Raw genomic sequence first — 17,873 nt, 5'->3', positions numbered from 1 at the left:
GGTGGTTTACCAGATGAGGATTCCTCATTATATGAGCAATTTTATTGGGTTCTTAAAGCCAAATATCTCTTAGATTGAGACTCTCATCTCTTTAACTGCCGTTACTTTTTAATCAAGATGGCATATTTAGCCTGCAGCATCAGAGCAGAGATCTATTCATTTTTGTGTTTCTCCTGTAATTTCCTGATCATTAGACCCATTCTGCTACTACCACAGCTTTGTTTGGTCACATCTGACTTATCTCTTTTACTGTGATGTAGATGGTGTTGATTATTTAACAGTAGATAAAAGACCACATGATGCTCCCTTCTTGTTTTTGCCATCACATATATGAGACAGTTGCTAAAAAGAGGTAACAGGAAACGAAATCACACCAGACATTTTTTTATTAATTTAATTGATAGCTCATGATTGATTTTAAATCAGATTTGACAGGTAGCACACAGTGTTTGTGTCAAACACAGAACAGAGCACTCACTTTGGACATCTTAATTATGAGTGTGTCACATTTTCTTCTGTGCTGCAATATATGTGTCATGTTCACAGAATCCAAGACACAGATCAATTATGAAAAAAGATAAGCTGTGCATGAAAACTTCCCACTATAGAACTACCGTAATTGAAGAATGGTTGTTCTCGCCAGTCAAGTCATCCTTGCGGGGCTTGTGGAGATGAGTCACTGTTTACATTGGCCTCTGGAACATTTCAGGTCCTATGCGGATTTGTGAGGCAACAGTGTCATCTCTTTGAACCCCAAGCCTCTGTTTTTACCTACTTTTTGGACTGTGAGAGGAACATGACTCCTATAGGGTTCATTGATCAAGTTCTCAATCTGGGCTTGGAGAGATTCACATTGGTTGAAAGCTGAATGATGTATTTTTGCACTCCACAGTGTGCCTCTATAATTTTTCACAGTTCTTTCCCCTACTCCCTAAGAGTTCTGTGTTTGTTGCTTTCTGATTTCACTTTGTTTGAAGGCTCAGCCATTGATTCTTCTGGTAAAAAAAAGCGTATTCTTCTGCATCTAAGAGAGATTTCTACCTCTTGCCCTTGTTCAAAGGCAGCACTCGCCCCATTCATGAGTCAGGGAATCTGATTAATGGTCCAGCTGAGAGCTCACTTCACTGTGATGGCATTAAAGGACTCTATGTTTTTTAACTGCAGCTCATTATATTCCTGACTCTTTCTAAAAATAAATAAATGAAACAGAATTTGTCCACACCACTAAAATAAAGATAAACACAACAGACCAGAAAATCATGAAGTGTACAGGATATGGAAAATTTCTATTCCATACATTGCAGAATATATAAGTAGTTAAAGCACTTTCATATTATATAAAAGAGCAATGTTCGCTGCAGGCAAACATAACTTATCATATTATTTTTATACTGCCTTTTGAGGTTTATTTTCCACTACAGAAGTTATGTAGGCTGGAAAGCAGCCCTTTTCAGCAAAATCCTCTATTATCCTCTGTTATCAGGAATGACCTTTATTCATCATGTAGCTCACTAAATTCATAAAGCATCCCCATTACCTGATGCTGCCTCCTCCAAGTATCTGATTGTCAGGAAGGAATTCACTATCTATGAAGAAAGCGTTCTGGAGTATCAATCACTCTTAACTCATTATTCGGCAGTGATTTTTCACTTCAACAGGTTCATGAAGTTTTGACATTTTCACTTCCCTTTTTTTTTTTTTAACCAGACATAAGCTTCACCCTTCACTTCACTCAGTGGTTCTACACAGAGATCACAGAGATGAAGAAGAATTTGTCACTATAGTGAAGGGGTTAAGTAATTCCCATCAAACTGTACACCAACAATCACTCTATTTTTCAATTTAGGGTATGCACATAGGTGAATTATGTGTGACACTAGGTTTTAAATGAGGGCAAGTAAGAATCAGACCAGTTTGGATTAGCTAGACATGACTGATCATAGACTAAAGATCAAGTTGGAAATGCCTTATTTTAAGTAAAGTTTTTTTTTAAAAAATATGAATGTCAGGAGTTTTACTCTGTTTAATAAAATTAAGTTCAATTGCATTAAATATGAAAAGAGATTTCGTCTCTTGCCTTGGAGTGCAAAGTTTTGGTTGAATACTATGAGTCAGTCAAGTACTCAGAAAGTCTTCCTGCATCATCTAAGAAACACAGTTACAATATCTTCAGCAACCTTTTTCATACAAAACCCCAACCATTTCTCAACAGTTGATGTAATCAGTATACTTTATTCAAAATTTCTTACTGTGAGACATGTGTTTTGGCCAAACCATTTAACACTAAATCTCCCCAAACAATCTGCGATTGTTCACGCTTCAACAACTTTCATATATCCTTTACACCTCCAAAACTAAAAACCTTACAAAACCTTCCACCTCCAAACCTCCAAAACCTTACACCTCCAAAACTAAAGAACTTGTCATTGGCTTCAGGAGGGACAGACCCCAACCTAGACCAGTTCTGATAGGAACGGAGGAGGTGGAGATTGTGCAGACCTATAAATATCTTGGGCTGTGACTAGACAACAAGCTGGACTGGACCAGCAACATGAGGCAGCTGTATAAGAAAGCGCAGAGGAGGATGTACTTTCTGGGGAGGTTGAGGGCATCCAACATCTGCAGGAAGCTCCTTTGGATGCTCTATCAGTCTGTGGTCGCCAGCATCCTGTCGTTCGCTGTGGTGTGTTGGAGGGGGGAGCGTGACCAAGGCGGCTCTTTCCAGGATGGAGAAGCTGATCAGGTGGGCCAGCTCAGTGGTTGGGATGAAGCTGGACCCTCTGGCAACGGTGGCAGAGAAGAGAACAGTGGACAAACTGCAGGACATCACAGACAATGTCAGCCACCCTCTGCACACCATTACCAACGACCAGAGAAGCCTGAGAAGCCTGACCAGCCAGAGGCTGCGTCTCCAAACAGCAGGACAAACAGACCTAAGAACTCCTTCATCTCCCGAGCCATTAAACTGCTCAACTCCTCTCTGGGGGAGTTTAAAAAGAAGAAAGTCCACACGAGAGCTGAGGGATGACATAGACAATACAGCAAAAACAATGCAAACACTATAGACATTTCACTATACCCATACTTAACCAGGCCAGTTTATTTTTTATTTCGATGCCTATTTATGATTTTGTATTTATATATTCTTTATGGGTTATTTATTACTCCTTCTATTTGGTGTTGTACTACTTTCTATGTGCTGGTGCTTTCTGCGTGTTTTTTTTTTCCTGTGTTTTGTGTACTTACTGTTCTGTGTGCGACAGATAAATTAATTTCCCTGACGGAACCTCCTTAAGGGATAAATGAAGTTATACTCTACTCTCTTTATTTCTAGTAGATGGAAAATCGGTCAGATTAACACAGCTGGATTTTAATTAGACTAAACTTCTTTCTCTAGTCATTGACCAAAAGCTTGACTGGACCAGACAGATTGAGTTATTATGATTAAGCTCTGTGTATATGGACAAATGATTCCAATCTACCCAAAAATCAATAGAGGACACCTCAAGGACCTTTTTTCATGAGATGCAGTCTGTGTTGAATAATAAGATTTCCTAGCTTCTATGAAGTGATAAATTAAAGTCAATACTGTTGCTGAGTTTAGTCGCTTAGTATTTGGAGAGAAACATAGGCTTTTTTAATACCTGTCTAAGAGTTTCCATCTGAAACCTAAAACTCCCAGACCTTTTAGGTGTAATATAACATCAAGCATGTTCTTAGCTGGGTTTTCCAATAGTATACTGTGTCCATTGCTGGAGGGCCCTTCAGATTCTTTCTTGTGCTGAACTGAGCAAGAATCTTTCGGCTGCCGAGGGTCCACGGATGGGAAGCGCCTCACAAAAACAACTTTTGAGATCAAGTTTTCTTTATTCACCTTTTCAAACAATGGAGGTGTTCTGCTTCTTGTCTTTTTGCAGTCATATCATGTCAATTCAGAAGGTCTTAGACAGTGGCACCTGAGATTCATGTTTCCTGCAGGTTATTTGTTATGATGTACAAAATATCTGCAAATAAAAATCAGTCAAGGTCAAGAGGCTGCGTCCATGTTTTGTGACTAAACTTTTGGAATTGTTTTCAGTAATTTGACAAAATATCTGCTTAGCTTTACTGAAATGCTAATACCTCAACTGCTTCCAAATTGAACTTTCCATTTGAAAATATTATGTACTGTACCATGGTCTTTCTTTGGTCCAATAAATCAGGGCTTTGAACAGGTTCATGGAAACTTTTGGTATTTTGCAAAGGAATGAAAACGAAGCGGAAAACTATTTTTTAATGTTCCAGAACAGAATAGGAACAGAAAATTATTGCAACTGGTTAATACCGTCTTTTTTTTATTCTTGAAAAAAAAATGTCTGACCTCATGTTTTCCTTCTTCATGTTGAGGATTATCACCAGCAGTCAAGGAAAAGGCAGTCTCCTAACCTTAATCTTATTTATGACAGGTAAACACTGCCAGGAAAGAGGCTTAGAAGAAGACCAAAGACGAGGTTTATGGATGTAGTGAAAGAGGACATGAAGGTAGTTGGTGTGAGAGAAGAGGATGCAGAAGACAGGGTTAGATGGAGGCAATTGATTCGCTGTGGCGACCCCTGAAGGGAAAAGCCGAAAGGAGAAGAAGAAGATTTAAATAAAAAATGTACATTACCATAAATAATGAGATAAATAGTTTGTTGCTCTATTGCAGATTTTGTTAACGGCTTGTGGTCCCTGGGACGCATTACGATAAAACAATAAAATCAGACTTGATACCAAACATATCAAAAGAATAAATAGCTGCCTTGTTTTCTGGAGCTAACACTATAGTGCTAACGTGGAGAGTTTCAGCTAAACAATAGTCAACTGATGCTAGCCGAGTTTTTACTACAACACAAAGTGAGACACGGTGATGTCCTGTATGCTAGCGCATATTCCTTTTAGATTAGTTTACTATCTGAACAGTGATTTCTACATTTTATTAGAACAATAAAATTTAAAGTTTTTGATGATGTAACTTTCCAGAGTTGGAAACATCCTGTTGCAGGTATTTTGACACCAAGAACCAAAACCAGCAGGAAGTCCATTACAGTACAGACACCATCCTGACCCCTGTTGAGTCTGTAATCTGGTGGACAGACTTTTCAAAATCATCCATATAGAATGAGATCACAGTAGGGATTCAGCTCGTCTTTATCAGAGGAGCATTAATAAACTCAACAGAGTCTGCAGCAGAAACACAACTGGACGGTCTGATGATGTTTCCTTGTTGTTTTGGCCATAGATTGGTTATTGATTGCGTACATGAGCAATGCTGGAAGGAAACTTAATAAACGTGCAAAGCAAAGCTTTGATTTAATCCTTTTTGGTTGAGTTTTGCCCATTTTTTTGACGACGGTACGACAGCATTTAGAAAAGTTTCCACACCCTGCTGTCCGCAAACGGACGGACGTCGCAAATGTAAGAGTATCCTTTTTGGCCGAAGCAGTCATTGAGTAAGCGGACATACTTTTTGTATGCCCCACATTCATTGGCTCTAACTAAGTAGTACTTATCTTTTTGTGATGCAATCCTTTCCTCTCTTTCAGTCGGAGTTTCACTCAGAATTCGTTGCCGTGTTCTGTCTCGTTTCTGTTGTTTGAACTCTCTACTCAAAAACCATGAAAATTGTTATAACAGTTATGACACTGTAAAATTATGTTACTGGGAAGTCCATGTATAGTTATTTCTTCTCCTAACATTTCTTCTCCTGCTTTTCGCCCCTAGTCAGCTGGAATAGGCTCCAGCTCCCCGTGTCAGCGGATGAAGCGGTTGGAATATATATGAATGAATGAATGAATGATTTATGCTTATTATTTTTTACAACAACATCAATAAAACCAATAGTAATAATAATGTTAATATTACCGTATGTTTTTTGGTGAATGTGTGTGTGTATATGTGTGTGTGTATGCGCAGTGAAAGAGCCCATGCACGCTCTATTTATTAGTAAATAGCCAAGTAAATAGCCAAGGCTTCACCGGTGTCTCATTCAGAGATATTTCTTATTTAAAAATTTTTTGCACGCGGGGTTAGGGGAGTAAACATAATTTCAGAACATTATTAGGCTGTATATTGAACACATTTGATGGGGTTTCAAGGGGATTTGGATTAGTTCCAATTCAGTGCTATTTAATTTATTTGACACTCTGAATAGAATGACAATATGAGAATGAAATCAGACCTTGCACCAACTTCTCAAAGCAATCCCTGAAGTGTTTACCAAACTCAAAATCCTATCAATAGTCCTGAATCTGTTTATAAGGAGGTAGAACAGGGAGACATTTGGGTATCCATGTTATGGACAGGAATCTCCAGTGCAACTTTGGGTGGCGCCAAAGCGCAAGAAAAGAGACAGTGATGGGGTGACACTATGCAAACAACGGGTTAATCCACCGGGAGCATCGCTCCGGGTTCAACCGTCTCCACATCCCGCTAGATGATGTGTGAATCTATTCAGCGGGTGGTTGGATGTGCCACCTGTCAGGAATGTTGCACAGGTTTCTTTACTGAAGACGGAGCCGACGTCTCCCACTCTTCTTCTGAAAAACGTCCACATTTTTGCGCAGCGTTCCCTGCATTAGTGCATTAATTACGGATAACTTTGAGTGGCCGGAGAGCAGTGATAGAACGTGTGCCACACGCGTAACCTGGCAGGGTTGAGATTTTAATCGGAGACTCTGCGCTCCCGGGAGGCGCAGACCCCTCTCGCTTTGAAGATTAGAGGGTTGACGACGTCTGAAGGACACTAAGAAGAGGATTAGGCATTGTGCAGTCTAACACAACCTACTTTTCATCACTCACATATCTTGTCCTCTGAATATGTGCGCAATGACCTTTGGAACCACTTGGAATACAGCGGACGCGTCCGTAAGGTAAGGAAACAATGTTTTCTGAACGATTTAAGGTTGTAAATAAACGTGACTTCAGTGAAGTTGTAGCAGACCTCCAAAATACACTCTGACCCGAACAGCAATTCGCAACTGGCCTTCCTCCAGAGATTGCACAGCGAATTTTACACTCATAAAGCGTACGCGCAATTGAAGAAACACTAGTTCTTGCAGATGCATGTCGTGAACCGAATGCGCATCACTTCAGATAGGATCAATATCCCAGGCTTAACTCTGCGTTATCCAGTCTGACCAGGGCATCGGTGATGATTCTGCTTAGTGCCAATGTTTAAAAAAAAAACACGTGTGGTCCGGAAAGTCTAAGTGCCATCATTTTTCCGCTCTTCGCACGCCACAAACAGACAAATGCATGGACAGAGGCGGAATGAAATAAAGTTGTTTCAGATCAGATGAACTCATTATGGTAAGAAAGCGTGGCATTTATTCTATATAGAGGATGAATATATCAGAGAATCTCTAAGTCAGCCTCAAATAATTTACTATTTTACCAAAAACGCCCCGAATCCAAAGAGAAAAAAACACACGCCTGAAGTGATGAACAAGAATGCGAACCTCCCAGCAAAAAAAAAAAAAAAAAAAAAAAGCACTTTTGACCAAAGTCTGAGCATCTGAAAATGATCAAGCAAGAAATAGCAAGCCAAATATATTAGCACAAAAGCCACTCTGGATTGTTCATTTACATTAAGGTGACACGAGTAAAGAAAGCAAAATACTGATTCAATCCTCGAGGACTGCTGGCTGTTTCCAGCTATTTTCTTCTAGAGGTACATTTGGGAAATAAGAGATGAAGCAGCATGGCTCAGACCAGCCAGACTCAGTCAGACATTGATATTCAGCATGTGTGCTGCTCTATAGGCAGTCCATTGTCATGGCCTGCTCAGTGGGATTGCATCTGATTGAAGTGTATGGCAGAGATTTGAAAACCAGCTGGAGGCAAAACTAAAGGGTCATTTTTTGAAGATTAAAACACTCAGGAACAAAGAAGCAAAACACTTTACTTAATATGATTTTAATGATAGCTTGTTTTCTGCTGTTCATCTTCCTCCATGCTCCCTCTATTGTGGCCTGTTTTATTGCTTATTTTATTTCTCAGTCTACAATTGTGATTTATATGCATATTTAACAGTCAATTTGTTACAATATGGTCCTTTAATCTTTGCTGAATATACGTAAAACTGATGATGTGAAAAGGGGATTTTTAGCGACACAGATGCAACCAAAGTTTCAAACAGTGCAATTTATCAAATGTCAGGTGCAACACTGCCATTCTGTGCAGCCACTTAGCCTCAAAAGAGTCATCGCCTGCGAAGTAGAAGGACTTATCTATCAAGAGGGTATTCCTGTCTGCAGATTTAACAGAGACAGAACCTCCACTGATTTGGGAAATAAAGAAGTAACAGAAAGGAATTGCAAAAAAAAATAGTGAGCAATAATACCCGGTTGTGCCCTGTGTCAGGTTGAAGTTATCAATGCTATGCACTCTTTTTTGCAAATGGAGAAAATCAATTAACAGAAACGAGCAAGAAAGAAGGAAAAACAAAGCAGTCAAAGACTGCAATCCCGTGACAACCCTGAATATAAAATTCTACCCTGACCTACTTGTATAGGGCAAATATCAAAGCTAGTGCTCTGACCTGCTGTCATTGATCAAAGCACTAGCTTAGATCTATGGTCTTATTCACACTGGCCGTGTCCCTTGTCTGTCTATCTTATCCAATTCCTGAGTATACAAAAGTTGAAATTTGACCTTGACCTACTTTTCTCAAGGTCAAGGTCAACAACTCATTTTCATCCCCTTTGCTGCCCGAGTAATGTGCTTTTTGTTTCATCTTTCTATCTAAAACGGTTGCAAAGATATTTGGTGGACATACAAACAGACGGACCAACGAGCACACGAACAATGACAATTACGATACTTCACTGCTTTGAAGCGGGATGTAACGAGTGCATTTTTCTGCGGGGCTTAAGCGCGGCAAGCGCGGAGGCATCCGGGCTAGGCTAGCGGCTAGCTCTCACCGGCCGGCTATCCCGACCATCATACTCGCCAACATACGCTTACTGGACAATGAACTGGATTACATCCACCTTCTCTGGTCATCGTCTAAGTCTGTGGATGAGTGTTGCGTACTTGTGTAAACATGGCTCACTGACAGCGTCCCGGACTGTGCCATTCAGCGGCTAACATGCTACCGGGCTGACAGAGCGCTCGTCGAGGGGGGGAGACCCGCGGCGGGGGACCCTGTGTTTACATCAGGGATGCTTGGTGCCGCGACGCTGCTATGGTCTGCACACACTACTCTCCTCTGGTGGAGTTTATGATCATCAGATGGCTGCCATTCTGCCTGACCAGGGAGTTTTCTGCCATATAGCTGGCAGCAGTATACATCCCTCCCACCTCCAACAACAACAGGAGTGAGGCACTGAATAATCTCTACCATCACATCAGTGAGGAACAGACAGCCCACCCAGATGCTTCCCCATTTGTTTGGGGGACTTCAACCATGCGAACCCCAATAGTGTGTTTCCCAAATTACATGGACATATAAACTTTTCCACCAGAGGAGCTAACATCCTGGACAATGTCTACATGACACATAAAGATGCCTACAAACCCCACACTCTCCCCCCCTTGCGGCGTCAGACCACACTACTGTAATGCGAATGCCGGCATACAGACCGCTCCTTAGAGTCGCCAGACCTGCAAATTGGCAGATACGGGTGTGGCCTGAGGGTTCTTCAGAGGCACTCCAGGACTGCTTCTCCACCACAGACTGGAGTGTATTCAAAGATACAGCCACCCACAACAACACCACAGACCTCCAGGGGTACACGGAGACCGTCACTGCATACATGAGGAAATGCATGGATGATGTCACGGTCACCAGAACCATTATTTCTGTCCTACTTTATGCAGGTATAAATGTGAGATTTGACAATTGAAAACTTCCATTCACTATGTGAAGATAGTCATACAAAATATTACTCAATGTTTACTTGTAAGTTTTACTTAGACCATTTACTTAGACCATTTATATACTGGTTTGATCCCCTTCGGGGATCAAACCAGTATATAAAAAAAAAAAAAAAAAAAAAAAAAAAAGACATTTTAACTTTGACCACCACCAACACCATTGGTATGCCATAGTTGTTTTTAAAACAATTTTTTTTTAAATTCAATAACATGATTTTTCATTTAAATTTAAAAAGGCATGAAAAATATCAAGCGAGGTGAATACACATTTACATGAAACGCTGGTTATTCCTGATGGTCATAGGGAACAAAAGTCTAAGACTACAAACAAGTATTGATAATATCTTTCATTTACCTTCTGATCGGTCTGTTACCACTCCTCCCTCCTCTCAGCATTCACCATTTGTTTATTAATGAGGACTTTAACACAAACTCTACTATAAAACACTGGATTCTTTTGATCGATCGTCCTCGCCTTGTCTTACACCTATTCGTGGGTTCAGCTTGCAAAAAAACAATATTTTTGTTTTTCATCGGAGGAGAGGAGGTCATGACCCGAGTGCATATTTAATGATCAGCAGCGTTCGGGTCACTTCGGCTATTTCCGTCGGCATGCTTCGGCTAAATTCCGTCGGCATGAGGGAATAGCGGCGCTATTTTTGCTAGCGCCGCTCACTAGCGGAAGTAACGGTGCTATTGCCCCTCGCTAGCGGAAGTAGCGGCGCTAGCGTCGCTCGCTAGCGGAAATAGCCTAGCTGAAATAGCATAGCGGAAATAGCGAGCGCCGCTAGCGAGCGAAAAAGTTGTAAGTTTTAGCCTTTTTTTCATAAAAATAAGAACGCCACTGTGGCTACACAGTCTAAAAATCTTGTAGCCAATCTGGAATTTACTTCGCCTATGGCGAAGTGGCGAATGGCTAGCGCAAGCCCAGCCAGTCCCGAAGAAGTCGCCCCCATCCTGCTTCAACGACTACCGCCTGGTTGCACTCACTCCCATCCTCATGAACTACTACGAGCGGCTAGTCATGCACGGTCGCCGCATAGCAAGGCAGCCCCCAGTTTGAGTCCTGCTGAGTTTGCATGTTCTCCCCGTGTATGCGTGGATTCTCTCTGAGTTCTCCTTCCTCCCACCTCCAAAAAGATGCACTTAAGAAAACGTGGCCAGTTTGGAATTGCCCGAAGGTGTGAGTGTGTACGCGCGTGGTTGTTTGTTTATACACCCGGACAGTAACCTGCCTTACACCCCCCCGCCCCCCAGTCGGCTTCGATGGGCTCCAGCACCCTGCGACCCGCGACAAATGATGAGGGTATGGAAAATGAATGAATGAATGTTATGGTGTGTTTACACTTAAATTTAATTAGATATACAGTGCGCCCTCGCGCATTCGTGCATCAAAGGTCGCGACTTCACCTCATCGCGTATATTTGGTAGGCAGTCACGTGATACCGTACGCAGATTCTATTGGCTGACGGCATCCGGAAGTGCGCTATGTTCCGTGAGTCTTGGACTTTCGTGAGACACACCAGTGCCTTAAATAGTCGATAAGAGTGTGGGAAAAGGTATTACAGATAGAAGGTGGTTTAATATCAGTAAAGGGAGGGTCATAAACGTTTAAATTCCCGTAAATAATAAGATAAATAGTTTATCATTCTATCGTGTGTGGTTTCTGGAAAGCATTAACCGCAAAGAACGATGGAGCACTGTAATTTAATTATCTCAAACTATGATAGTTAATTTCTAATATATGTTTAGAGTGAACCAGACTAATTGTAGACATTTGAATACAGTAGATTTACCATTAATAGGAGCAATGGGGTCCGTTTAACTTCAATCAACATATGAGGTGTACCAATGCTTCATGTAATGTATGAACTGTGGTTTATATGTGGGTCCATGCTTTGAGACTTAAGACTCTGCCAATTGATCAGTAGAATGATTTTATTTATTTGTACAGCAGCATTCATGGATGCATAACTCACAGAATGCCTCACACAATAAAAAGATCATTACCAGCCGTGCATCCATTCACATAAAAAAATCTGTCAGTGAGGAAGTATAGGAAATAATTTGAATGATTCACATTTGTGGATACTTCTTTCTCCCTTGGAAGACCTTTTGGACTTGCACATACCTCATATCTATAAAAAGCTTTTCCTGTTTCTTGTTGTGATAAATAAAATGACTAGTTCTGCCCATTTTCATTCAGCTCTCTTTATTTTTTATTAATGTTTTGCCTGTTAGATGTGCTTAAAAGAGAGACTTGATTGTATTGAGCACAATCATATAATCCACAGTAGGGCTGAGCACTGAAGGGCAATTTTTGCAAAAACAGGTAAAACTTAGTAGTCTGCACTGTTGTATAGAATTCCTTTTAGGGTTTTAAGCATTTGAAGAGTATGCTATGGACATTTGATTGGAATAACCATTCTCTCTGAGTAAATGTAGAAAGTAAGTTCTTTCAAGAATGATTTCAAGAATGGCACGAGTAACAGCAGGATATGGTAGTTGTTAGCTACATGTAACCTTTCCTCCATATATATATATATATATATATATATATATATATATATATATATATATAGATATAGATAACTAGACACATTTTATGAAGTGTCAAACTAAGATGTCAATTTGGTGAGGACCAAGTTAAAAGTTGAACAGTTATCCTGCTATTGATATTTTTGCCATTTGGATCAGTCATTAACTTAAGGCTGAAAGGCCTTTATTGGTTGTTGTCACTCAGTGAAAGTACATCTAATGAGCCCATTCCAAGTAACGCATCAGTAATTTATTTGAAGCATCATTTCACTTTATCAGCAGGTCTTGTCAGGAATTTATAATTTAAATGTGTTTGCTTAAGGAACCACTGACAGTTTGGGCTTTCAGGGGAAGCAGATATGCAGATTATATTCATTTTTAATTTACAAGAAATCTTTGCAAGTGTCCATATGTTTGCTGATTGGAATTATATCAACATAAATTAATATTTACCCATGGCTCTAAATAAATACTGCTGTCCAAAAAGCAAAGAGAGAGGAAGCGTGTGAATTATCATGCCATGATAATAGCTTGAATAATCATTGGCTGCACCATTTGTAAGTTTGGACAGATACCATTGTGGTGTTGTTTTAATTTCACACTTCAGCAAGACTGTTTATTTGGGTTGTGTGGTGGGCTTTGTCATAACTTGAAACTTTCTCATGTAAGATGATTGTAAGACCTCTTTTAACCTTCCCCTTACTCTCAAGGGAAATGCAGCACTGTTTATTTGCAAAATTTACTTGGGCAGTTTGTGTTAAAAAAAACTACTAGATTTTGATATTTCTGATTATCTTTGCATAATCAGTAACAAAAACAAAGAGGCATAAAATTCAGTAATTAGCGTGCTCCTCTTGTTCTCTTCCAGTGGTGCGGTGGCCGGCATGAACCTGTTTCTGAGGTCCAGCTGACAAATTATAGTTGATCCTGACTGCTGTTGTTTATTCTGCTGCATAACACTTAGCTTCTTGCAGGTATAAAATTCTCCATGATATCCATGTCTGAATAGGAGTGGATTAATTAAAGAAGTGGCCATTTGGAATTAACTAAATAAAGGCATTTTGTTTTTTGTCTTTTTTTTAAAAAAAGATGTGGTTACTGCCTCAAGGCTACTCACAATAATCAGACAACATTTTTCTGGCACAAACTCACCTACTCCCAAGATGCATGGAGAGGATTAGGGTTAGGGTAACAATAAACTAACACATTTTAGGTTGTGGCCTTCATCAGGGTCAGAATTGTGACCCTTGCAATAGTCAGTTAAGTGTGAACAAACTTATTGTGAATTAATATAGAACCTGTACTTCTACATATAAACATACAACCAATTTTAAAATAAAGATAAATAAATAACTAATATAAAGACTTTGACAAATTCCATTCATTCACTCTTTTTCTTCTAATGGGTGTGAGGCTGGGAACATTCCGTGCCCAAGGCAAAGCACTCCGGAGCCATACGAAAGACAAACAACCATTCACGCTTACGGGCAATTTGGAATGATCAGCTCACCTGAAGTGCATATTTTTGGAGATGGGAGAAAGAGCCCGGAGTGAACCCACAAAGTCACAGGGAGAAAATGCAAGCTCCACACAGAAAGGACTCGAACCCTGACTGTGCTACTCACTGCACCGTGTCCTGCTGGGACACTCCCTGCTGGAGCCGAGTTGTCAGCAGTGTCACTGGTACCCTGTTAATTTTCATGAAGCTTTTTCTGATTATGGATTTATTAAAAAATAGTGAAATTTCTGTATAAATTAGAGAAAAAAGTGACTTATTTCAAAACATCACATGTGATCATAATCTGTCAGATCTGAGGGGACTTTGAAAAATACATTTTAAAATGTTGGTAGAGCTGTCCTGCTAGTGATTCCACACCACAACAACTGTGATTCAAAACTCTATGTAAATGGAACAACAGAAGGTGCACTATAATTTCAATTGGTGCTACATAAATTGATTTTAGGCTGCTTTGGGCCATTATGAGCTATCCCATCACAAATGTAATAGCAAACAGTGGTTTGTTACACATCCAACAGAAGCAATATCAGAGTGATTTGTCATGTTTCTCACCACTATTTGTGAGTCATCTTTTGTTGTTTCTTTTTAGCTCTGTAGTAGTCTTGACCTAATGAGCGCAATTGCTTTGCTAAATGCTCCATTATGTTTACCAGCTAATGACTAATATTATCTTCATTCTGTTTGGTGCTGAAAAGTTGGGTTTTGCTTGCTGTTGCTGAAAACATTGCTATCAATGAGAGGGAATCAAAACATTCTTAGTGAGTGGAAGCCAAACAAAGAGCTCAGAGACAAGACAGTTCCACACTGCTGTATGAAACTGCTCCAGCTAGAAATACTGTGCATACAAAACTACACTGCTATTGCTGATGCTGTCATTTTAGGCTGATGTTTCAGTTTGGAAACCCACAAACTCAAGGATACACTCACTTAGATGGCAAACTGACAAGCTGAACACCAACGCTGGAGCTTTGCACTCACTAGGAGAAGCAAAATCAGTGTAAAAATGTATCTGAACTCGAATCCAAAACTGCAGTTGATTTTTTCCAACTATTATTCCATGTATAGAGATTACAACATAGGAAATAATCTATACAAACACAAATATACAAGAAAGCAACCTTCTCAGGTTTGAAGGATTATAGGGATGTACCTTGAAACATTTAAAATCCAGTCCCACATCTTACCTATAAAATATTCTCTTTCTTGAACACACATAGACACGGCTCTCATTGAATACCTATTTCAACTGTAAAAAAATAATTGGCGAAGCACATAATTCCACTAAGCTCTGAGAGCATGCTATGTGATTCCAAATGAGATTCCACTAATAATGCTCTAAGTATTTTACAATGTATTGCTGTGGAGTATTTGTCTCACCACAACACATGTACATTTTGATTTAAATAACCACACATTTGTAGCCTCAAAGCTCTTTGTCAAAAGTGGATGAGTCATTAGTTGTGCACCTGTGGTAGCTGGCAGATAATTGTGTACAAATTGAGGATATTCAGTCCTTTTTAGCTGTTACTGGTTAATTGATGGGTTTTTAGAATTAGCCAAGAGAAAAAGAATCAAAAATAGTCTGAAGCTGTTATAATGTGGTCTCATGTTTTATTGGTGGTGTTGTTTTTTCAATAACTAGTAATACAGCTGACAGCACAGAAGACAAATACCTGAACTGTATGCATATAATCTTAGGTCAAAGCAGAATGTCAATGAAATGTACACTTGGATTCGCTTAATGTATATCAAGAACTTTCAACTGCACAAACACACACGCGGGATACACATATGCATGTGGAAGTTAAAGCATTCAACCCTGAGTGTGTATTAGGTTTCTATTTTATGCTTATGCTGACGTCTTTTTTGGCTGTGTTTTATCATTTGTTCATTAAACATGTGTTTTTATGACAAATGCTATTTGGGGATGACATATTTTGAGACAACAGTAGCCAAGAAAACAATGTTTTGGGATGAGTGTGAAGAGAAAATCTCTTGGATTTAGATTTTTTCATATTTACTCATTTAAGTTTTCTATTGTCATAGAATATTGCCAACAAACATTTTAATGTGAAAGTGAGACAGCATTACATCTTTATTTATTTTTAATCAGATGGAAAACTGAAAAAATAGTTTATACAAACTCATTTCCCAGAAAGTGTAAAATGGAAATAAGGAGTGTGAAGTGATTTTTGAATATATAATTAAAAACAGCACAACGGAAACATTTCAAGTGTTGTAAAGTTATAACATTTAGAATTTAATGTCAGTATCATGTTTTTAATAGTTGATGCACATTCCTGTTTACAACTGTGTTGCATAGCCTCTTCTTTTACAAACACTGTAAACATTTGGAAACTGACAAGACCAATTGTTATCAGTGTAGATTCTCAGTTGACCGCAGTAGTGATTCTGGATCCGGTCTATACACGGTTAATAATTGTGATTCCTGGAAATATTCAGATTCAGACTCCAGCACTGAAGATGAGCAAGTCAAAATAGATAATGGATGTCTGAGATGTACATCAAACTTGATAGTTGTCATATTGCCAAGATACCAAAAACCTTGGTGTATAAAACCAGCTCAAAATGCTAGAGGATGCAGATGCACTTTTTTTTTGTGGAAAAAAGGAAGGAATGGCCATTAAGCAAAGGGAAGAGAAGAAGACGTGCCTACGAGATTCATTTGAAGACCAATAACCTCATGACCCATCAACGACATCTATTATTTATCAACTGGTTCAGTTGGCAGTTGCAGACATGGAAAATTGTTGCTTCCTCCTAGAGGCACAGACAACTATCTCCCGTCAAAGCCGTGTTCATCTGTGCACCTTCAGGAAAAGCCCACAACCGCCATTTCCAGTACTTGAGACATGACAGGCACTGTGATAAGTTTTTCATGTTCAAATCAATCCCAAAGAGGAACTTTGGTATTTTACGAACTTTTTAGTTTGTGACAGGCCCATACTAAAGGGAAAATGGAAATAAATGGATTGGCTGCTTTACTTGTAACAAGACAGTTAAGCCCATATTTTTTTACTGAACGAAGTATAACCTGTTTTTGAACTTCTCTTCTGTTTTTCAGGTTTCTTTAATAATGATAGAAAATCCTAAATACACAACAATGCAGAACCTATTGTATACAGGACAACTACAGAAAAGAAAGTGTAATGTACTATGGTTATGTAAATTTGCATAGTAATTGTATTGCTTTCAATTCATATATAACAACAAAGGACCTGCTACTAAAAGTATCTTTTGGTTTGCATTGAATTTAATAATCACTAAGGATGACAGGAATCATCTCTGTCAAAATGAATTTCTTTTGTTCTTGAAAAAATGTGCAGTTCTCTTGAGATCTAACTTCCTCTGGACAGCCTGCATCTGTTGCCAAACCACACTCTGTTGTTTCTGCCTCACAACTGTAAGTTGAAGCTACTTAGGTTTGATGTCACACCAATCTAGAACACCAAAATATCTTTTTAAAAAGCATCTTCCCAAAACTCCCTGCACCCACCCTTTGCTCAGCTGTTTAACATTGTAGTGCTGTAGTGGATCAATTCCTGTTAGGAATTCTGAAAGGAGGTATGCCTTATGAAAATGTTATCACTGTATTGATAACTTCTTTATACTCAACAAGATTCAGACACAGTCTGGTAAATAATACAACAAAAGTCGATGATAGACAACAAAAATAAGTGAAAGTGGTTGAAACCTGCAACCACAAGAGATGCTCTCTTGTTTCATAAATATGGTGGATGATGGAGCCACTTGTTGGCATGACTTCACCCACCTAATTTCATACCTGATATGACATAATAGGTAAAATGGACTTGCCACTTATGAGAGTGATAATAAAACTCCTGTGTCTGGTTGTTTTGGTGTGCATGTGTCTGCAGCATCCACCTTAAGGCAGTAG

General features: G+C 39.3%; 1 protein-coding gene across 1 annotated transcript in view; it reads left to right on the top strand.

The window, feature by feature from the left end:
• The first annotated feature begins 6,494 nt into the window (after positions 1-6,494).
• The window catches only part of LOC137603774 (protocadherin-15-like), a 206,006-nt gene continuing 194,627 nt past the window's right edge, over positions 6,495-17,873 (top strand). The window contains exon 1 of the mRNA XM_068327526.1: positions 6,495-6,890. The gene's annotated coding sequence lies outside the window, so the exon portion shown is untranslated. The remainder of the gene's footprint in view (positions 6,891-17,873) is intronic.

The sequence above is a fragment of the Antennarius striatus genome, chromosome 11 (genome assembly GCF_040054535.1).
Source record: "Antennarius striatus isolate MH-2024 chromosome 11, ASM4005453v1, whole genome shotgun sequence".
Lineage (NCBI taxonomy): Eukaryota > Metazoa > Chordata > Actinopteri > Lophiiformes > Antennariidae > Antennarius > Antennarius striatus.
The sequence above is the reverse complement of the archived record's forward strand: the minus strand, read 5'-3'. Positions and strand labels throughout refer to the sequence as shown.